Here is a 24,239-nt window from a genome sequence, read left to right on the forward strand (position 1 = left end):
CCGCAACCTAATTTAAGACGTTGTCACGTCAAAATAGCTTAGATTCTCTGTCCATCTATATCTATACATGACCTATAGCTTAATTAGTTAAGACAGATTAAAATATTCGTAAAATATATTGTTCACAGATTGAATCGAACCCCTCTCCTCTACAGTATTCAGGACACCCACCACTGCGCTAACGGGTGAAAGAATCTATTTATTAAAGAAATATCGCATACGAATTCAAAAATAATATTATTCTAAGATACAAGAGTATCTTTTGTTATAAAAATATGGCGCTTCGCGGTTTGTTTTTACGAAAAATCCGCAAAAATAGAGAGATTTCGGAATAAATTTATACGTACTCATATAATAAATATATTTTTTATGTATTTTGTCAAATGTATTTTATAATATACCTATATTTTATATTATATATATTTTTATATATTCTTTTTTATATACAGTAAATGTTATTCTGCCTCCCTTTGTACACCTAATATTTATCCTTTACCTAAGGGGTTGCCTGGAAGAAATCACTCTAAAGTGATAAGGACGCCCCGTTATACATTATCTTTAACTATTGTTAATGTTTTCTTTTTCTTTTTCTTCTTTCTTTAATTAATGTGTAATAAAAGTGTTAAAATAAAATAAAAAAAAATGAGAAAGCAGTTCTGTCTCTTCTTCGTGCCTAAACGATTGAACCGATTTTGATGAAATTTGGTACGAAGATAGTTCGAGGCCCGATAAGAACATAGCGTTAGGTATCGTTTAGTTTATTAGTTTATCTAGTTTTTACTAGGAAATCTCCTCGTACCGGGAACTATGATTAAAACCTGGGTGAAGCTACGGGCAGCAGCTAGTCTATATACATATATAACTCAAAGGTGACTGACTGACATAGAGATCTATCAACGCACAGCCCAAACCACTGGACGGATCGGGATGAGATTTAGCAAGCGGATAGATGTTATGTCGTAGACATCCGCTAAGAAAGGATTTTGATAAATTCTACCCTCAAGGGGGTAAAATAGGGCATGAAAATTTGTACCATGAAAATTTATTAAGACCGCGCGGGCGAAGCTGCGGGCAACAGCTAGTATATTATATAGCTGAAGAGTTTGTGTGTTTGAGCGCGCTCATCTCAGTAACAAATGGACCGATATCAAAAATCCCTTCACCGTTGGGTATGTCTAAAGGTTTTTACACCAATAATATAATAAGGAATCCTACTAATATTATAAATGCGAAAGTTTGTAAGGATGTGTGTTTGTTGCTCTTTCACGCAAAAAGTAATGAACCGGTTGCAATGAAATTTGGTACGTAGATAGATGAGCAACTAGAATACCACATAGGCAACTTTTTATCCCGATATTGCTACGGGATATAGACTTACGCGGGTGAAACCGCGGGGCGTAGCTAGTCTTTCACATTTGTGTATGTTTGTAACGTTATCACGCAAAAACAGCTGGTCCGATTTTAAAAGTTCTTGCACGATTAGAAAGCTGCAATTCACCGAGTGCCATAGGCTATATATGTACCACAAGCGAAGCCAGGGCGGTCCGCTATATTATTAAATATGTATGTTTTAGTACATAAAATAAATTATTATCAATGTTTTTATATCTCCTAGTGGGGTATAGGACAAATGATGGGTTTTCTTTACGAATAAACGCGAAACAATATATTTTAAGAGAGGAGCTTAACCTGCGTCCATCCCTTTCCCACTGCCCGTGGAATCTGAAACAAAAGATATAAGTATTAAAAGAAATTCTGTAATATAAAACGTAGATTGACTGGTTGATCTATCAACGCACAGCCCAAACTACTGGACCGATTGGGCTGAAATTTCGCGTGCAGATAGTCACTATCATGTACTTATCTGGTTAGAAAAGGTTTTTTATGAATACTACCTCCAAGGGGATGAAATAGGGGATGAAATGATACCATGAAATTTTGTGTTGATCACGTGATGCTGGCAACAGTTAAAAATCTTATAAAATTAATAATACACGATAAATGTCTTGTAGATATATCAGAACGTTGAACGTGCTAATCTCAGGAACTGCTGAACCGATTTGAAAAAATTAATCGGTGTTAGATAGCCCATTTATTGAGGAAGCCTCCATATCATCACGCTAAGACAAATATCAGCGGACCAATGAAGAATATGTCAAAATCGAGGAATTTTTTTCCTATTTAGAGCTTCCTACGAGTTAGTGTCAGCTCAAAATAACTATTCCACGCGGACGAAGTCGCGGGTTGAAACTAGTCACTATGTAAAATCTTATACCTTTAAACGAGCAATTCTTGTATATATATATATATATATATCTACTATATAAAAATAAGTCGGGTTTTCCTTCCTGACGCTATAACTCCAGAACGCACGAACCGATTTCCACGGTTTTGCATTCGTTGGAAAGGTCTCGGGCGCCGTGAGGTTTATGGCAAAGAAAATTCAGGAAAAAATTCTGCAGAAAAGCGGGAAAAACGAAACCATCTGGTGGCGAAACGGAGTTCGCCGAGTTTGCTAGTATATATATATATATATATATATATATATATATATATATATATAATTGGAATCTCGGAATCGGCTCCAACGATTTTCATGAAATTTAGTATATAGGGGGTTTCGGGGGCGATAAATCGATCTAGCTAGAATTTTTTTTAGAAAATGTCATATTCGTATTTTATTCGTGTTTTTTTTCTCCTGACATCTATTGGTGAATAATAATACTATTTCGCTTCGTAGATAGCTGGACAAGTGAAATAACACATAGGCACTTTTTATACCGATATTCCTACGGGATACGGACTTACGCGGTTTCAACCGCGGGTCACGGCTAGTTTTAAATGAGCAACTACAGAGTCTCTTGCCTGCTATTCTGTGCATATACTGCTTTTCGTACCGGGTATATGTTAAATGTTATGACGATTTAAAAGTGCTTCTAGATGAAAGCTAACTCAATTAATCTATGTTTGTTTAAACACACACACTACTCATTAATGTGACTGTGTGAGTGTGAGTGACACTCACACAGTCACATTAATAGGCTTCGATTTTGTTTTTGTTTTATTCCTGTTCTTTAGCTAAATAAGCTGCTACTTTAGCTTAACAAGCTGCTACTTTAGCTAAACAAGCTGCTACTTTAGCTAGACAAGCTGCTACTTTAGCTAGACAAGCTGCTACTTTAGCTAGACAAGCTGCTACTTTAGCTAAACAAGCTGCTACTTTAGCTAAACAAGCTGCTACTTTAGCTAGACAAGCTGCTACTTTAGCTAAACAAGCTGCTACTTTAGCTAAACAAGCTTTTATGGGTGTCATCGTTCCAAATAAACAATTTTGAATTTTACTCGTCTTTAATGTTATTGTATTAGTTATATTGTTTGTAAATAAGTAATTGTATTTAAGTTTACCTGTAACTTTATTTTACACTAGCTGTTCGCCCCGGCTTCGCCCGTGGTACATATATAGTCTATGTTACTCGTGGATAATGTAGCTTTCGAATGGTGAAAGAATTTTTAAAATCGGTCCAGTAGTTTTTGAGCCTATTCATTACAACCAAACAAACAAAGTTTTCCTCTTTATAATATTAGTGTAGATAAGGGAAGTTTTAGTTTTTGCATAGTTTTTGTACACAATTCTTCAGTTATTGGCAGTGGCGTAGCTATCAGGGCCAGGTGGTGCAGTGCACCAGGGCCCCGGAGCTCAGGGGGCCCTCTAACCTCAGCTTTGAATTAGGGGAGGAAGGCGGAAAGAGAGGAGGAGGGCCCAATTCTTTCCCTATGCACCAGGGCCCTTGTCCCCTTAGCTACGCCACTGGTTATTGGTGTGCCTTATAATTGGCGTATCTCATATATCATTAGAATAATTATCTTATTAATAGCTGTAAGGTACCTTTATGAATAAAATAAAATTATATACAAAGATCGTAATTGATAACTCTCAGAGTAAATGAATGCTATTTTATCAACGCTTAAAGAATTTTTCCAATCGGACCAGTAGTTCCTGAGATTAGTGCGTTCAAACAAGCAAACTCTTCAGCTTTATAATATTAGTATATATGGAAAGAAAATGCGCTTAACATGAGTTTTGTTTTTTTAAAACAGATCTCCTTGTTGTAAGATCCTAGCCCTACTAATATTATAAACCCGATAGTTTTTTTTTTATGATACAATCGGCAATGGAGCTGGTGGGACGCCTGATGGTAAGCGCTACCACCGCCCATGAACATTTGGAGAGGCATAAGGTCCATTGCAGACCTTACGCCTCTGCAAATGGATTGCCGACTTTTCGGGAAGGGATTAAGAAAGGATTGGCGATAGGAATAACGGAAAGGACTGGGAAGGGTAAGGAAAAGGATATGGGCCTCCGGCTCCCCCACTCACAGAACGAAACACAGCAGAATGCTATTTCACGCCGGTCTTCTGTGGGGCTGTGGTACTTCCCCGGTGCGAGCTGGCCCAATTCGTGCCGAAGCGTGCTCGACTACCACATATTTAATTAAGTTTATAAGAATGGATGGATGTACGTATGTACCAAATTTCATTCGGATACGATAAGTTGTTTTGAAATAGACACAAACATCCATCAACACATACTGTTTTATAATTTCAATAGGATATCTCCCATACTCTTAAATAATATTCGTAAATACAAAAAAGTCATCAAAACACAAGCAATTCCGGGTCGAGAGACGTGTATAAAATAGAATTCATTGCTAACATCAACTATTCAATTCTATACATACCTATAATATATACTCCATCTAACAAAGAAGTCCGCAGTGCGCATGCGTCAAACGAGCGAGACGGATAACGGGTCGAAGTCTATACCGCGCCGCGTGTGTGACAGAGACGGCGATGGTTATAAATTTTTCAGTAATAATTGTATATGAGATGTTTTTAAATGATTTAAAATATTGATTGGCAAGCGCTGGCACGCGTGGTCGGGTTTTGGATGGGTGTGCGAGATTATAGCTGTGTGGATATGTTGTGGGATATTGGGTTTTGTTATTTAGTATGGTATTAAACTGGAAGCATTTTGTTAAAGGATAGATGAATGGTTGGATCTTTTGTATGTTTGTAAATCTTTCACGCGAAAACCATTGAACCGTTGAACTGATTTAATAATTCTTTGACCTTTAGAAATCTGTAACTTCGCTGAGTGACATCCTACTAATCCTACTAATATTATAAATGCGAAAGTTTGTAAGGATGTGTGTGTTTGTTGCTCTTTCACGCAAAAACTACTGAACCGATTGCAGTGATATTTGGTACGTAGACAGCTGGTTAACTGGAATTACATATAGGCAACTTTTTATCCCGATATTCCTACGGGATACGGACTCACGCGGGTGAAACCGCGGGGCGCAGCCAGTCCATAATAAAAGAGACCTTCATCACGAATTGGGCCAGCTCGCACCGGGGAAGCTACCACACCCCCACAGGAGACCAGCTTGGGGATAGTGCAGTACGTATTAGTATGAGATGTCTGGATCTAACGAAATCAGAATAAAATCTAATTATATAATATATTAATTTAAAACAGTATTATATTTATTATATTTCTTGTTTAATTCCACAATAATTGAAGCTGTTTAAACCGATTTCAAAAAAGTCTCTTATTCGACGGATTTTTTTGGTTTGTTTACTTAATAAAAATTAGTATATTTCGACTGGCTGAACCAATTTTGATGATTCTTCATTTTAAATTTATGCCTTTTATGAAAAAAAACAATTTTTATTGGAAACCTTAACCACTACTTTAAACATTATACTAACATAGCTTTTAATGTACCCATAATCTCTCTCTTTCGCACACATCATCCACCAATCCATCCGTCCCTCTCGCACGCAGCCTTTAAACATTTAATTATAATATATACACAACGGTTATAAGTAATGAAATATGGCGAAGTGAAATAATTAAAAATAATATATTTGATTATTGTAACTTCACGTGACTTAATCGCGTGTTAAATAACTGTTAGGCTCGTATACCAGGGCATTAGCTATGCTATGTTATTTTTAAAGCTTTCAAATGGTTTGCGGATAATTTGTAAAAAAGTGTTTTCGCAAATTCTTATGAGATTTTTTTCTGCTTTAAATACTTCTCCTATCTACACTAATATTATAATGATGGACCTTTTGTATTTTTGTGTGTTTGTAACGTTAGCGCAAAAACTGCTGGATCGATTTTAATAATTCTTTCACCATTGGAAAACTGCAACTTACTCATTGACAAGGACATATATATGTACTACGGGAGAAGCCGGGGCGAACAGCCTGTTATCGTTTACGAATCATCACCTAACGATGTTGTTATGCCAGTCGCAGATTTTATAATTAAATTAAATTAATTCTTACTAATATTATAAATGCGAAAGTTTTTAAGTATGTTGCTCTTTCACGCAAAAACTACTGAACCGAATGCAATGAAATTTGGTACGTAGACAGCCGGACAACTGGAATAACACATAGGCAACTTTTTATCCCGATATTCCTACGGAATACGGACTTGCGCGGCTGAAACCGCGGGGCGGAGTTAGTCAATTATATAATATTCAAATTTAATATATAATACACAAGTTAGAACTAGACCAAATTTACCACCACACGGGAGACACCAGCTTTCATTAAAAAAGGAATCACTAAAATCATAGCATCCAGTCAAAAGTAATGAGGTTACAAGCGAAAAAAACAATCGAATTGAAAACCTCCTCCGGAAGACCAGCTGTTTTGTGATCAATGGGGTTCTAATTTTCTTCACAACTCCATCAACATGGATATCAAAAGAAGCTTGTACTAGTAATATATTAACGGTTGCCTGGTAGACATGGCTTTTAGCCATAAGGCCGCCATTTGCACTAGTTTTTGTTAAATTTTATTTCTTTTTTATATTTTGAAAGAATAAATAAATAAAAATACTGGAAATAAAGAATAAATAAATAAAAATACTGGAAAATTTCAAATTCAAAATGGCCGCCCGCACAAGATGGCGTCCGGGTTTATATAAATTTAATGTTATTAAATATTTTATGTTTCCTGTCTTATTGTCTCTAAATAAATGTTTTTTTTCTTTCTTTCTTTATCTTTCTGTCTTTCTTTCTCAATAGATTAATCAGTTCAAACGATGTTTACATAAAAAGCAAAAACATCGCCTAGCGTGTTATACAAACAGGCTTTAGTAATTGCATGATACCTTATCATATTACCCTATATCACGAATAAGGTATACTTGGTTACTGAGGGAGTGTCCCCCAGTGGGGCATGGGGCATATAACGACTAAAAATACACATCTACATCATTCTACTAATCCTATCCTACTAATATTATAAATGCGAAAGCTTGTAAGGATGTGTGTGTGTTTGTTGCTCTTTCACGCAAAAACTGTTGAACCGATTGCAATGAAATTTGGTACGTAGACAGCTGGACAACTGGAATAACATATAGGTATTTTTTTATCCCGATATTCCTACGGGATACGGACTTACGCGAGTGAAACCGCGGGGTGAAGCTAGTATATTATATTATCACTAGAAATCATTTTAAAAGAGCAACTACAGAGTTTGTTGCCGGCTCTTCTCTGTAGAAACTGCCTTCCGAACCGGTGGTAAATGTTATAACTGTGTTATGACGATTCAAAAGTGCTTCTATAAGAATCTGTTTGAGTATGTGTTTATATATTATGACTGCGTAACTCAGTCTGTCTTTATGTCTAAAACTCCTAAATCGTATTGGATAAAATTCGTTACAAAAAACCGCCCTAAGAAAGGATAATATTCCGGAAATCCCCACATGACTCGATCCTTTTCATAACTGTCCGGGCGAAACCGGGGCCTTAAGCTATGTTTATAATCAATCATTCTTATATGTTTCGTCCTTCTGTGTAATTTTCTCACTCAACTCTAAAATAAATATAGATAAAAAATGTGTGTTTTTTATCGCAGTCACGGGACGCCTGGCAGATGTGAATCATCGACATTATTTTATAAAATTAACTAGCTGCACCCGGCAAACGCTGTTCTGCCTTACTCTTATCGTTTAGTGGTGTGAAAAATAGATGTTAGCCGATTCTCAGACCTACCCAATATGCTTACCAAATTTCAGAGGAATCGGTCAAGCCGTTTCGGAGGAGTATAGAGACTAACATTGTGACACGAGAATTTTATATATAAGAGATATGCAAAGAATAGAGTGTGATAGGAACTACATAAGTCATAATGATAAAATAAAATATTACACCGTTCACACTACTGCATATAGACTGTATATATACACTATCATTTAGCGTGGCGACGCGTCGCCACGGCATGCGTCGCCACGCCAGAAATCTGTTTTACGTGCGGCTATAGATGTTTCAAATAAAAATATAAAAAAAAAATGGTTGCCTGTAATGTCGGTTACGGGCGAAGATTTTACGTGACAACGTCTTTTTCTCGGTAGAATATTTATTGATATGAATATTACGCCAAGAACGCTCGAGAAAGACAGAGACATAGACACTCCTTACGTATAAGGTCAACCCGCACTTGGCCAGCGTGCTGGATTGTGGCCTGAACCCTCATAGGAGGCCTGTGTCCCAGCAGTGGGAAGATGTGTGGGCTGATGATGAATGAATGAACTTGGCTCTTACACAGAGTCATCATCAGCCCACACATGTTCCCACTGCTGGGACACAGGCCTCCTATGAAGGTTCATGCCATAATCCACCACGCTGGCCAAGTGCGGGTTGACCTTATACGTAAGGAAATTATTGAATCCTAGCGATCTTAATCAGTATAATAAGATAAACTCATGAAACTATTGTATTGTCACCGATCCGCGATAAGTGTACAGAGTTTGAGTTCAATCTGTCCGTTTGAAGTAAAATCGAGTCTAAACGAGTCGGGTACATACACACATACAAGTTAAGCTAATTAAAAGTGTCCTAAATATTATAGCAAAATTTAAATCTAATACAAAACAAAATCTATTAAAAAAAACATTTAAGTCTATCTCTTGTTACAACTCTCCAAAACGGATAAACAAAAACCAAACGCCATCGCTAGCTGATAATTCAATAAACAACGCTGCACGCCCCGGCTCCGCCCGGATAGTATTTGCGATAATCCCCACTATTATTATAAATGCGAAAGTAGCTCTGTCTGTCTGTCTGTTACGCTTATACACCTAAACCACTGAACCGATTTTGATGAAATTTTGTATGAAGATAGACCTGACCTTGGGAAGGGACATCGTACCTCGAACCCTGACGTATCGATTTTGAAGTCCGAGGTTCTCACCACTGAGTCACCACTGCTTTTGTTATATATAATTTATTATATATATATATTGCATGCTGTGCATTAATACAGTATCTAATAGAAAATTTGATAACATTAGTATAATATTATATATAACTAGCTGCGCCCCGCGGTTTCACCCGCGTAAGTCCGTATCCCGTAGGAATATCGGGATAAAAAATAGATGTTGGCCGATTCTCAGACCTACCCAATATGCTTACCAAATTTCAGAGGAATCGGTCAAGCCGTTTCGGAGGAGTTTGGCAACGAAAACTGTGACACGAGAATTTTATATATATAGATATACGTTCACTTCTAATCTCAAAAATCGCAGAAGTCAGCCTGAAAGCATTTAAATTCTCGAACCAAAGAAGTTTCGAGAAAACAATAGATTCGATTCGTCAATAGCCGATTTATCTGTTCTTGCATTTCTCATAAACAGTACGACCATTTCAACCGAATCTACAATGAGAGCTATTATTTAAAATCGATCGTTCAGCAGAACTATTGTTTGATTCAGGCTTAACTTGAATTCTAGGAAACCTAGATTGTAGGCATATAGTTTTGGAAATATGAATATTTAGATTGGTTAGTTAATAAATGTGATAAATTAGTGCTGGGTAATATATGAGACTAGCTGTCCGCTCCGGATTCGTCTAGAATAAAGGAAAAATTGCATATGTATCCTATCCTATCCTACTTCCTAGAATTCTAATCATATTATGAATGCAAAAGTCCTACTAATATTATAAATGCGAAAATTTGTAAGGATGTGTGTATGTTTGTTACTTTTTCACGCAAAAACTACTGAACCGATTGCAATGATATTTGATACGTAGACAGCTGGACAACAGGAATAACATATAGGCAACTTTTTATTATGACATTCCAACGGGATACGGACTTACGCGGGTGAAGACTTGTAAGTTTATAAAAAGCGGAAGGAAGGAATATTTGTAATTTTCAACCGACTTCAAAAAAAGGAGGTTATTAGTAACGAAAGAAAGAAAGAAAGAAAGAAATAAATAAAGAAAAACATTTATTTTAACACAGACATTTATTTTTAGTACGATTGTATGGTTTTGTGTGTGTCCCTTCACAACTTTTTAAAGGGTGAATCGGTTTTTATTTATTTTTTTTTATTGAAAGTTTGTACGCCCCATACGGTCTTATTAAAATTTGGTCCAGATCGGACAATTTGATGGTAACTTAGTTTGCAGCGAAGGGACAAAAGCTGATGTTCAAATAAAAAATGGTTGCCTGTAAAGTCGGTTTTACGGGCGAAGATTTTACGTGACAACGTCTTTTTCTCGGTAGAATATTTATTGATATGAATATTATTAAATAGCACAATAGGAACAAGGAATTGAATGAAAATAAGAATTGCACAAATTTTAACTATAGAAAATATATTTTGTTTACTAAAAAGACAGAGACAGAGACACAAGCACGCGCCGATTCAATGCGCCTAATTCTCTAGTGCTGCGCGCGCGGCGGACCGATCATAGTTCGGTGACTCATCGTAACGTTACCTTTTTCATAAGTGCCTCCGAGCCGCAACCTAATTTAAGACGTTGTCACGTCAAAAATCTTAATTATTTACTCTTCCACTCATATACGATACTCACATCCAAACACACACATCCTTACAAACTTTATTAGTAAAACAATATTAGCTCAAGGCGTTACCATGGCAACTAGATGTAAATATGGAAAACAATTTAAAGCATTCGGTTTAAATACATCTAGATTTTAATATGAAGCACTAAGCCAGGTATAACTTGAAACTTAAAACAACTGTCATTCGTTTTAAACATTAATTAAACTTCGTCTAAATAAATTCTTTGAAATTGAAATGAAATAAGTTTGTAACTTAAAATAACTTGAAGTGCATCTTCTTGAAATTACCCTCTTTATAAATTGTTTAAGTTAACAATACTGTTATAATGTGAACTTAAGAGTAAAACTATTTATGCAAAAAGCAACATAATGCAACTAAATATATATAACTCAAAGGTGACTGACTGACATAGGGCTCTATCAACGCACAGCCCAAACCACTGGACGGATCGGGCTGAGATTTGGCATGCGGATAGATTTAACTTTTAGTTTATAGCATTGAAATGCTTTATAAATGAGAAATTTTGAAAGAATAGATTTGAGAATAGAATTGGTGTGTCCCTAAGGAATATAAAAACCGGAAGAGTAGAAGGAATTCGATTGCTGGGGTCGGATCACGGGTGGCCGAATCCCATCTCGTGATCGAATTTTTTCTATTCTTTCCAAATTTCTCAAGCAGATAGATGTTATGACGTAGGCATCAGCTAAGGAAGAATTTTGATGAATTCTACTCCCAAGGGGATAAAATAGGGGATGGAAGTTTGTATGAATTTATTAAGACCGCGCAGGCGAAGCCGTGAGGCAACAGCTAGTTAAAATAAGATTTAAAATGCAAATACAATAAACAAATAAATATTTCAACAAAAAGCGTATAGCTTTATGCGTATAGCTTGCAATTGTCAGAACTAAATTGCACTACACGGAAGGCGTCAGCTTTCAAATAGAAAAAGAATCAACAACATCGGTTCACCCAGTTAATATATAAACAAACGAAAAACTCAGTCGAATTTATTTTAAGTCGTTTAAAAACAACCGTTTTTCGCTTCACCAAAAACTCATTACGCAAACGTTAAATAAACTATTGCCGAAGCGGTCAAGGAAAATGAAAATATTTACATTGGTGTTAATTAAAAAAACGGCGTAACAATTAGTCTATGGTAACTGACGTTCGAGTGAGACCATAAATTACAGAGGCTAGTGTATAGACTAGACAGCTATTCTGTTGTTTGTGGCAATATTTCTAATAGACAATCCTTTCCTTTACCCTTGCTACTCAAATATTCACAGAGGCACTACCTCTGCTCTGTTCACGGGCGGTGGTGATCGCCTACCATCAGGGGAACCACCAGCTCAGTGGCTTAAAAAACCGTCATACTATAATCTATTTCGCGACATTGTTAACTATCAACATATTATAATTGTTTACAATTTAACGCATTATTTTCCGTTAGACTGTAATGAGAAGACATCGCAGTTATGTGCTACTAAGAATTTACATTTTCTCAAACGTCAAATAACCTTTTGGGACGTCGGTTGAGAAGCTAATTCCTGCGCTATAACCTAATTTGAAAAAACTTCCACAAGCTGACTACCGTATAAGCAAAATGGATCATCGAAATATCTGCCCCATACCCCACAAGGGGACATCGCTAAATATAACGCCCCAATACGGTTGAAAGACTAACAAATTGTCGGTAAGTTAGAAGCTGTCGCGGCTACATCAAAGGGATACAAAGGGACTGGGGTGCGGTACAAGTCATAAGAGGTTTTTGATGTGAAACATCTATAGCCGCACGTAAAACCGATTTCTGGCGTGGCGACGCATGCCGTGGCGACGCGTCCACGCTATACGATGGTATATATATACACAGTCTATACGCAGTAGTGTGTACGTTGTAATATTCTGTCCTATCACAGTCTGTTCTTTTCTGCGTATTACTTACAAAATAATCTAAACATCTGTCAGGCGTCCCGTGACGGCTCACAATTTTTTGAATTGAAACTTCTTTAGAATCGTTGTGATTTCAAACCTGATGCAACGGAAAAACGGCAGGTAAGAGACAGAAATACAAAAATGTGTAGAATGAAGCCGGCAAAGAATGAGACAGAAATATACATACTATTTTATTCATTCTTTTGACGATTTATTGAAGTTTCACTTCTATCATGTGTGAATCGCACACACACCTTTTTTTTTATTTAAATTTTATAGTAAATACTTTGTAATGTTTTTTAAAGTTCGTTAACGTTAAATAACGTTCTTAAAGGGTGGAAACCACTTCTTTACGTAACGCGTTACGGCGCCATTGTATATTTTGGGTTTCTGACCTTTCGACTAACGATGATTCGTTTCTATTTGAAAGCTTCCTCCCATGTGATCCCATATAAATTTGTTCTAGTTTTTTGTTCATATTTGAGCGAGATTCATTTAAATTAACACTTTATGCCCTGGCAGTAAAGTTCAAACTCTATTGTATCAAACGAAAACTCTGCCCAACACGCGTAGGCAGAGTTTTTCCTTGGACAATCTTTCAGCAAGATTCCTAGGCCAGTTGTTTATTGTAGTTGGTAATTAAACACAAATTTATCGCTAACCCCTATGCCTTGTGGGTATGACGCTTGATTTATTCAATTTAATACTGTAACCTTCACTGTCATGTTGATTAAACCCCCACCACCCCTGTAATGAGGCCATGACATAATAGGCCATTATGTAATTAACTAGCTTTCCGCCCGCGGCTTCGCCTGCCTAGTGAAAGGAAAAGACAGCCTCTAGGTTTTTTAGAAATATTACCTTTTTTGAAAAGTCTACGTGAATTAAAATAAAATTGACAGTCTTTAAATTACTGATCCCTTAAAAATCCTGTCAAAATCAGCACTTCTATTTGCGTGATATATAATCACACAAGATGATAAAAATGATTATTTTAGCAAAAAACAATAAACTGCCTTCAAATTGTCGGAACTAGACTAAATTTCTATAAAAAAGGATCAAAAATATAAAAAAAAAAAATCAGTCGAATTGGCAGTCCCAATACAATTTTAAAATGTATTGCAAGTAGATTAGATTGTTTATATGTAAACCATTGTTGCAAATTATTCGCATCAATGGTATAGAATAGAATAGGATAATTTTTAATTCAATGTACTAACATAGTTTTTAAGCATATTGTTACTAACAAAATGAGTCTTGATAGTTGCTCGAATAAATGAAATTATTATTATTATCATAATAATTTCCTCATTTTGGAATTCGGTTAAAAAGAAAATCAAATTAACTAGCAGTTATACCATTCGAGGCGGCAATTAGTCATAAAAATTCCACCTAACATGCTATAATTATTTATTTCCCCTACTTTATATTCAAAGGGGTATTGTCACCCCCGAGAATTGGGGTGTGGTAATTAATTTATTAAAGTTATTTAGAAATTCAAGAATTTTTAACGGATTTTAAACGCGATTTATTCATTATATTAGTAACCCGACGTTACGAACACTTTACAGCGAGCGTGGTCACGGGGAGAAAAATATCTTAAATTTCTAAATGTATAATACTCGCGTAAAATCAAACACTAGAAACACTATTAAAGTTTTGTTATTTAATAGGTACTGAAAATGGTAAATTTCTCAATATATAGATACGAAGCTAACCTCTATTCAAAGTAGGGCTGATTTTATATTAGCGTGCAACTGAGCTGGTGGTTCGCCTGATGGTAAGCGATCACCACCGCCCATGAACAGAGCAGAGGTATGGTGCCTCTGCGAACACGCTACCAGCGTTTAAGGAGTAGTGGATAACGAAAGGATTGATAACTGGAGAGATGGACTGGGAAGGGTCCTGGTGGGGAAAACGGGCCTCCGGTTTTCACTTGCCGTAGGAAACACAACACCATGCTATTATTTCACGGTTTTCGGGGGGGGTGTGGTACTTTCCTGGTGCGAGCTGCCCCAATTCGTGCTGAAGCATAAACTTCCTGTCTTATACCGTTTGAAGCTGGGGAAAAAACCTAACCGCTAGCCGAAACTTTGGAATTGCAGACTCCAGTGAATATAATTTATGCTAATACTGGTATTGGCTGGAATCCAACGCCGCAGGTGTAACTTTATAAGCGTTTGCTACGGTTTCTGTGATATTCAACGTCTGATTTTTATGTAAGAGCAATTGAGCTGGTGGCGGTTGATGGTCTACCTAGGGTTTGGTTGTAAATGGGAAAGAAAAGGATTGAAATGGGAATAAAGGATTAATACGAGCCTCCTCCACACCTCATCCACACGCAATATTATAAGGACACTTATATTTTTGTATGTATGTAACGTTTGCATGCAACCGCTGGACCGATTTCAAATTTTTTTTTTCAACATCAGATGCAATTTCACTGAGTGACACAGGCTATATATGTACCACGGGGCGAACTAGTCCTATCCTACTAATATTGTAAATGCGAAAGTTTGTAAGGATGTGTGTGTGTTTGTTGCTCTTTCACGCAAAAACTAAAGAACTGATTCTAATGAAATTAGTATGTAGATAGCTGGACAACTGGTTGAACATATAGACAATTTTAATCCCGATATTCCTACGGGATACAGACTTACGCGGGTGAAACCGCGGGGCGCAGCTAGTTAATAATAACGGATCTGACAAACATTTATTTTTTCCCAATTATGACAGTGAGTGATGGCTCTCGCCAGTGTCAAGGTGTCATTTTACATAAAATCGGTCAAGTGCGAGTTGGGCGCCACAAGGGTTCCGTGACATACCTAAGCGAAACACTATTTGCAAAATAATCAAAATAATCGTTCTACTAATATTATGCGAAAGTTTGTAAGGATGTGTGTATGTTTGTTGCTCTTTCACGCAAAAACTACTGAACCGATTGCAATGAAATTTGGTACGTAGACAGCTGGACAACTGGAATAACATATAGGCAACTTTTTATCCCGATATTCCTACGGGATACGGACTTACGCGGGTGAAACCGCGGAGCGTAGCTGGTAAATATATATAATTCAAAGGTGACTAACTGACACAGTGATCTATCAACGCACAACTCAAACTGCGCGCCGAATTGGGCTGAAATTTTGCATGCAGATAGATGTTTATACGGAGGCATCCGCTAAGAAAGGATTTTGGTAAATTCTACCCCCAAGGGGATGACAGCGTATACCACTAAAAGTCATAAAGATCGCGCGGGTGAAGCTACAAGCAACAACTAGCCATAGATATAAACATTTATTTATACATAAGAACTAACAATAAAGGCAAAACACTGAACATTACAAAGAAGAAAATAAGAAAACTATAAACAAAGACACGACAATTTAAGTAGAAAAAAAATTCTGTCCCAAAAAATTCTGCCGTCCAGTGGTTTGGGCTGTGCGTTGATAGATCACTATGTCAGTCAGTCACCTTTGAGTTACATATATTCAGATTCATAAGATATGCTTACACCGACAGACGGACAGCGAAGTCTTCTAATAGGATCCAATTTTACCCATCGAATACGGAACCCTAAAAAGATGACACTAGAAGGGTTAGCGTATTGATAAACAACTTCCATTTATTATTCATCTCATTCCTCCCTTTTGACAACAATATATCTTTGTAAAGAGATCCCAGAAGCAAATACGCTATTTAAGAAAGATAAAAAAGTATGTTTTTTATGTCTGAAAACTAAAACACGCTGAGTGTGCTTACCCTTCCCAATCCTTTGTTCCTGCCACCAATCGTTTACTGATCCCTTATCTATTAATGTTGGAGATCCATTTGCATTGGTGCAGCCTCTGCCAATGTTTATGGGCGGTCCTGTTCGTTTACCAACAACACACCTTATCCACCAATGCGAACAAATATAAAAATGTATTTTGTATGTGGTAGTCGAGCACGCTTCGGCACGAATTGGGCCAGCTCGCACCGGGGAAGTACCACACCCCCACAGAAGACCGGCGTGAAATAGCATTTTGCTGTGTTTCGTTCGGTGAGTGGGGGAGCCGGAGGCCCATATCCTTTTCCTTCCCCTTTCCAGTCCTTTCCTTTATTCCTCTCGCCAATCCTTTCTTAATCCCTTCCCAATTTAAAGTCGGCAATCCATTTGTAGAGGCGTAAGGTCTGTAATCGACTTTACGCCTCTGCAAATGGTTATGGGCGGTGGTAGCGCTTATTATCAGGCGTCCCACCAGCTCCATTGCCGACTGTGACATAAAAAAAAAAAAAAAAAAAAGGTACACGTGCGAAACCGGGGCGGACCACTAGCACATAAAATTATATACAACCAGTCAAAGTGAACTAATTTACAAGAAATAATCATTGTCTATATCAACTCTAGTTACAAACGACAAAACTATATTAGACGGAAAATATTTCCCGCCATATTTTCTGTACCAATTGACAACAAGATGGCCGCTATGCGGGTCACGTCCGAAGAGCGAAATCAGTTGAATAATAAAATATGTAATATGCATGACGTTTATTATTTTTCTACTCCTTTCATAAAATATAGGCAAATAAATAGAATGTCGTATATTCCTATTCATTATATAACAATGAATGTCTTCGTTACATGTTTATAAACAATTTATTTATTCTTACATAATATTACGACATTACCATCCGGACGTATTTAGTATTTAAATCTGGAATTGAAAATATTTTCATTGTAAATTTTATCCAAATTGGTATTAAAGTTTTGACGTGAAAGCGTAAGAGATAAATAGATTAACAAACTTCTCAGCATTTATAGTCCAGTATTGGTCCAGATAATCTAAATCTGGACTAATACATATACAGTATTAGTCCAGACTTAGATTAGCCTCAGTAATACATAAATGCCTTAATGAGTTTGTATGTCCTTCTGTCACATTGCAACGGAGTTATGTAACTGGCAAACTGGCTGGTAAAAGTCTCATTCCCATGGGAAAATTATAAATTCCTATATATATCCAATTTCCAATAAATTCCAATAGATGGCGCTATACTAAAAATGTATGCATGACATCTTTTAATTTACTGTGATTATGCGAGCAAAGCGACGGGCGGAGAGCTAATGACTTATAATGATAGTTGTAATATTTGCAGTACCATGCGAGTGAAACCACGGTCTCCAGCAAGTATATACAATTATTCCGTTTTATAAAAATATCAGCGTCCCTGATACCATTAAAGATTCTAAAATGGGACTAAGTGACAACAATTATCTATCAAATACAATAACAGTTTGCCTGGCAGAGATGGCCATCAGGCTTAGCCATAAGGCTTATTTTGTACAATTTTTCTTTTACGCGTACGCCTTTAATTTGTTTTGTCAAAATGTACAATAACGAATGAATACATAAATAAATCTCACCAATCGGTTGAAAATCCACGGAGTTATCGACAAAACCAAAGAGAATACAGCAATTTCCTCCTTTTTTGAAGTCGGCTGACAATGCTAAATAAACACCAATTACTCCCAACCCAATAATTCTAGACAGAACATCTTAATACCAGCTTGTACCCATTCAGTTTATCAAAGCTATGTCGATAAATTTTTAGAGCCTTCGAGAAAGTTCTGAAATGAAATTTAAAATCTTTTCAAAGCGCAAAGAACGACTGGCATACTCTCTAATTGGGGTAGAATTGTTCTAGTATTAATAGAGATTACGTGATGAAGAAGTGGGTTTTATAATATCTACTAGCGGTCTACCCCGGCTTCGCCCGTGGTACATATATAGCCTTTCCAATGGGCTATCTAACACTGAAAGAATTTTTCAAATCGGACCAGTAGTTCCTGAGATTAGCGCGTTCAACCAAATAAACTCTTCAGCTTTATAATACTAGTATATATACTTATATACTAGCTGGAGGCCGAGACGGCACTCGCGTAGTGCCTTAGATGTAGCCTATGTCGGAATGTTGTTGAAAATTACAAATATGGACTCGCGATAGTAAGCTTTTAAGTGGAGGACTGAAGACCGGCGTGAAATAATGGCATGCTACTGTGTTTCGTTCGGTGAGTGGGTTGCCGAAGGCCCGTTTCCTTTTCCTCACCCTTCCCAGATTACTTTTATTCGTCAATCCTTTCCTTATCCCTTTCTGCTTAAAAGCGAGCAGCGCATACGCAGAAGCTTTACCTCTGAATGCTTTTGTGGTGGTGATATCTTACCATCAGACAAACAACCAGTTGCCCGCTATGACGTATATACTAATATTATAAAGCTGAAGAGTTTGTTTGTTTGAACGCACTAACCTCTGGAACCGATTTGAAAAATTATTTCAGTGTTAGATAGCCCATTTATTGAGGAAGGCTATAGGCTATATACGTACCACGGGCGAAGCCGAAGCGGGCCACTAGTAAAAAACAAAAAGAGGCTAGTAACGAACCATCAAAAAATCAAATATAAAATTAAATTAAACAGGCCCCTAAACAATTTGGTACAGGTTAAGGTTTTCAAAAACTTTCGAAGTTAAACAAACCGGAAAAACTTTGAAAAACCCGAAGTCGGAATAAGCCTCGCGCTGTTTAAATAACGGATGTGAATTCAGTTTGTATTTAACTACAGAACCAGCTGAGTTCAAGTAAAAAAGTATTTATAGCCGACTTCAGCAATGGAGGCGGTTTTCGGACTGATATTTTGGGTTTTAGTTATGTACTGCATACAGCGAAAAAAGTATTTTTTTATTTATATAATTATTTTCGACGTTCGAAGTTTCCTAGAAATTGACATTAGGTTCTTTGACTGCTTATATACTAATCGATACTAATATTATAAAGCTGAAGAGTTCGTTTGTTTGTTTGAACGCGCTAACCTCAAGAACTACTGGTCCTTCGTGAATTTTTTTTTGTATTATAGCTAGCCCATTTATCGAGGAAGGCTTTAGGTTATATATGTACCACGAGCGAAGCCGGGGCGGACCGCTAGTAAAGAGATACAGTTTGTGAATATATAAGTTTTTGATATTGTAGGGTATAATCTCTGAATCTACTGAAACAATTGTAAAAATTATTTAACCAATAGAAAATAGCGTTATCTGTGAGTGTCACAGTTTATATTTTATCGAATTTTTATCACGGGTCATCATACTACGGGTCAATGAATTTTCATGGTACAAACTTTCATCCCCATTTATTGATCTTGGGGGTAGAATTTATCAAAATCCTTTCTAAGCGGCTGCCTACGTCATAACATCTATCCGCATGCCAAATTTCAGCCCGATCCGTCCAGTGGTTTGGGCTGTACGTTGATAGAGCCCTATGTCAGTCAGTCAATTAGTCACCTTTGAGTTTTTATATATATGCAGATTTTATTAGAATATTTGAGGCATTATACGAATGATATAAAATAAAAATAAAATAAATTAAACTTTTATTTGCCAGAAAAAACATGATATACATTATTATTAGCTTAAAGATATTACTGAGCAGTGAGCTATAATTTCTTTTTATTACACTATTATTCATTTAATTTATACACCATTTGCGTAATCAAAGTGAAGGTATCGTGTAACAATATCCGATGTTTTGTTCAGCAAATTCGTACATTTTCATACGAGCAATCAGTTAATAACACCACAAAATAATAAAATACATTTATAAAAGCATTCCACCAAATTAAAACGAACCTTCGCGTTTGTGTCGATAACTATTCAGTTTAAGAAACAAACAATAGGAGAATTGGAACAGTCAACATGGCTATTGAAATATTGGGAATGGCGTAGTGCCAAGTGTAATTTTCATAACGAAATGGCCCGGCCTAGTTCCCGCGCTTTGTTGTGTCATTTTAATTTTTTTTTTATCGGCGCGCCGGCCAGGCACTATTGACAATTGACAGTTGACAGTTGACAGTTGACAGTTATCAATGAGCGATTGACGCGGCTGTTTTGGCGGGTGCGTTATGGCGAGCGGGGGAAACGCTAATTTTTTTTTTTTATAAACAGCTTAAAAATAATGTTTTATAATAATTAATAGTAAAATTTAAACTCCGTTCGAATAAATATGTTATACCACCATCCATGTTAAATCAATGACCACTTCCGAGAAGTCGGTTAAAAGAGTCTATTTGCGAACCATCAAACGACCCAAGTCAACCCTAAGTATACTCAGAGATAGAGAGGTGATATGTAAATTTAAACACTCGTTCAGATGTAGGCCACAGCGGTCTTTGATCTTCCCGCTGTGATGGAGCGCCGACGTATAAAAAATGTTATTTATAAGACCTAGACTGGCTTCTCAGTGGAGATCATTGGTAAATGAAAACCTATGGATCAGATCAGAATTATGGGACATCTTTGGTATGGGTTTTTTTGGCACGATTAAACTTTAAATTATGCCTTTTTATGCCATTAGTGAGCAGCCGTTGTACTGCTTACCATCAGGCGACAAACCAGGTCCTATGCCATAAAAAAAAAAAAATTCTGGACCTCTTAGGTAATCTGCTATGTCTTGCCCCAGAAATAAAGCGCCTTAGTGACTCTAAAACTAAAGAGAAGATTATTTGACATACGACAAGACTAGAAGACACTGTCAGCATAGGCTGGTCAGCATAGGTAGTATAGACTACCAACATCCGGAAAAATACTCAACATACCAACTGCGGAGAAATAGGTGGAGGTAGTTCGCAAACAACAATTTTTGTATGAACTTCAAGAAATATAACATCTCAGTCTCCCCGTGACCACGCTCGCTGTAAAGTGTTCGAAACGTCGCAGTAGAGTAAAGTCATACACTACCATGATTTCACACTAACACGCCAGGATTGTATTAAAAAGGTGTACATTCGGTGTATTCAAATAAACAGATTATTATAGTATACTAGCTGCACCCGGCAAACGCTGTTCTGCCTTACTCTTATCGTTTAGTGGTATGAAAAATAGATGTTAGCCGATTCTCAGACCTACCCAATATGCTTACCAAATTTCAGAGGAATCGGTCAAGCCGTTTCGGAAGAGTATAGAGACTAACATTGTGACACGAGAATTTATATAAGATTAACACGCAGTTGGTGCTGACAGCCGAAACGCATGAACCTCTATCAAGCGTTTTAATATAACGAATAGGTATCAGTGCATAGAGGTTCATAATTTCTGGCTTTTATTTATATACTAGACGCTCGTCCTGGCTCCGCTCGGATATCAAGATTGCTTTTTTATCCCAAGGGAGCATATAATCGGGATAAAAAGTATCCTATCACCCAAGCCAGATCATATCCTGTCTGTATACCAAATTTAATTAAAATCCGTTCAGTAGTTTCAGCGCAATTGACGGACAAACACACACACACTTTCACATTTATAATATTAGTGTGATTATGACATGCTAATGCCCGCGGCTTCGCACGCTCGAAGGAAAACCCTTTCAGCCCTTTTCTATATAATCTACATATTAACCTTCCTCTTGAATCACTTTATTTATTAAAAAACCCCATCAAAATCTGTTTAATTTTATAGATCGAAGCATACAGACAAACAGATGGCGGAAAACGACTTCGTTTTGTACTATGTAGTGAGTCTGTAGAGTTTGTTTGTTTGAACGCGCTAATCCGAGAAACTGCTGAACCAATTAAAAAAAAATCACCATTGGATAAGTTAATGATTCTACAGTGTTATAACACACGGGCGAAGCTGAGCCGTTTTTAACACGCTTTTATTAGCTTAGCCTGTATGTATGTATGTATGTATGTATGTATGTATGTATGTATGTATGTATGTATGTATGTATGTATGTATGTATCTATGTATGTATGTATGTATGTATCTATGTATGTATGTATGTATGTATGTATGTATGTATGTATCTATGTATGTATGTATGTATGTATGTATGTATGTATGTAATGGAATCTTTGAACATCATTTTTTAAGATTATAAAAACCGTGCGAAGAAGCCAGGCTTCCCAATACCAAAGGAACCCAAAAACTGCCAGCGGCTGCCTTGTTTGTGTGAGTGACTTCCCATAAATTAGGTAAATAATTCATTTTTATACATTCGTTTATTTTCTACTCTCCTTTGTAACACAGACGCTTGGGGCCGTAAAAAATTACATTTCTTTGTTCGTTTATTCGCAAAATAGTAAATGTTTAGAAGTTGAAAGGAAAGTTAATTGTTTATTTTGTCGGTGCTGGTTTTTTTGTTTGCGAAATACGCGATTTATTAATGTGAAATGTTTTAATACGTTAATATGTTTTTCGTAATTATCTAGTTGTAGAAAAGGTTGTGGGATTGACATTTAATTTGGGTGAAATGGTAATTTTCTGTTTTAATTTTTTTTTAACCGGCTTCAGAAGACGGAGGAGTCCTCAATTGACTGTGTTTTTATGTTTATTACTTCATAACTATTAACTGGGTGAACGGTTGACGAGAGGAAGAAAGGATAGCACTGGGATGGATAAGGAAAAAGGTCACATATCCACCATTTATACTGATAAATACATATATTTAAGTATATATACTGATTAGATGTTGAAATCTATTAATGGTTTATTTAAAGAAATATGTTCAAGTTATAAACCCCTGTTGAGAAATAGGTTAAAGTTGTGTCCCTAAAGTACTTTATAAAAATAACGTATTAAATACACTCTGGGCTTTAAATTAAAACAAAAACAATTCAAATTAGTTATTATTTACGGGGAAACATAATAAATTTACTCATATATTTCGGTGTTAAAAAAAATTTTTCTCATCTAAAACCCGGTTTAAAACCGTTTAATTTTTAACAGTATTCGCTCATTCAGCATTGAACCAATTTTAACTGACCTTGCATCGTAGCAATGTCATTATTAAATGCCTCTACATTCTCCCGTAGCAATCTCGTAGCTCGTAGCCAGCGTAGCAGTGGCGTAGAACGTTTTTGTAACCGTGCTTTGAAATTTGTAATATTTCTTCTCAAACTCAAACTCAATCATGTATATAAAATATTTTTCTACCAATTCATAGAATATATAAGCGTGTTTTTTTCTTATTTAAACTATATTTAGTAAAAGTTGTAGAGATATACAAAAAATGACAAAAACATGTTTTTTCTTTCTTTTATTTCCACTATCTTATCTTGAAATATCTTGAAATATTTAGTCTGATATTCAGACTAAATATTTCAAGAAATACAAAATCTGATACTTTTGTTCCGCTAATATATATTTTAACGTTACTCAGATACAAAAGAAAATAAATTTATATTTTAAATGTCTGGATGAAGGTGTGAAGAAAGCGTAATAAATTTATAGTAGTTGATGCGTTGAGCCGTGGTATTTTCTAGTTTGCGGTGTTACGAATGTATTATATAATGAACTACCTTACCGCCCGCGGCTTTGCCTGCATAGTCGCATGAAAGACTCCCTTGAATGTTCCCGTTTCCGTTGGATTTCCGAGATAAAC

The 24,239-nt window shown here is 36.3% G+C and overlaps 1 protein-coding gene across 2 annotated transcripts in view; it reads right to left on the reverse strand.

Moving 5' to 3' along the window:
* LOC119838584 (nucleolysin TIA-1) overlaps positions 1-1,722 on the reverse strand; it is a 59,860-nt gene extending 58,138 nt beyond the window's left edge. For both annotated transcript variants that reach the window (XM_038364573.1, XM_038364574.1), the window contains exon 1: positions 1,690-1,722. The gene's annotated coding sequence lies outside the window, so the exon portion shown is untranslated. The remainder of the gene's footprint in view (positions 1-1,689) is intronic.
* Positions 1,723-24,239: the final 22,517 nt, after the last annotated feature.

This window comes from Zerene cesonia, unplaced genomic scaffold, assembly GCF_012273895.1.
Source record: "Zerene cesonia ecotype Mississippi unplaced genomic scaffold, Zerene_cesonia_1.1 Zces_u003, whole genome shotgun sequence".
In the NCBI taxonomy this organism is placed as follows: Eukaryota; Metazoa; Arthropoda; class Insecta; order Lepidoptera; family Pieridae; genus Zerene; species Zerene cesonia.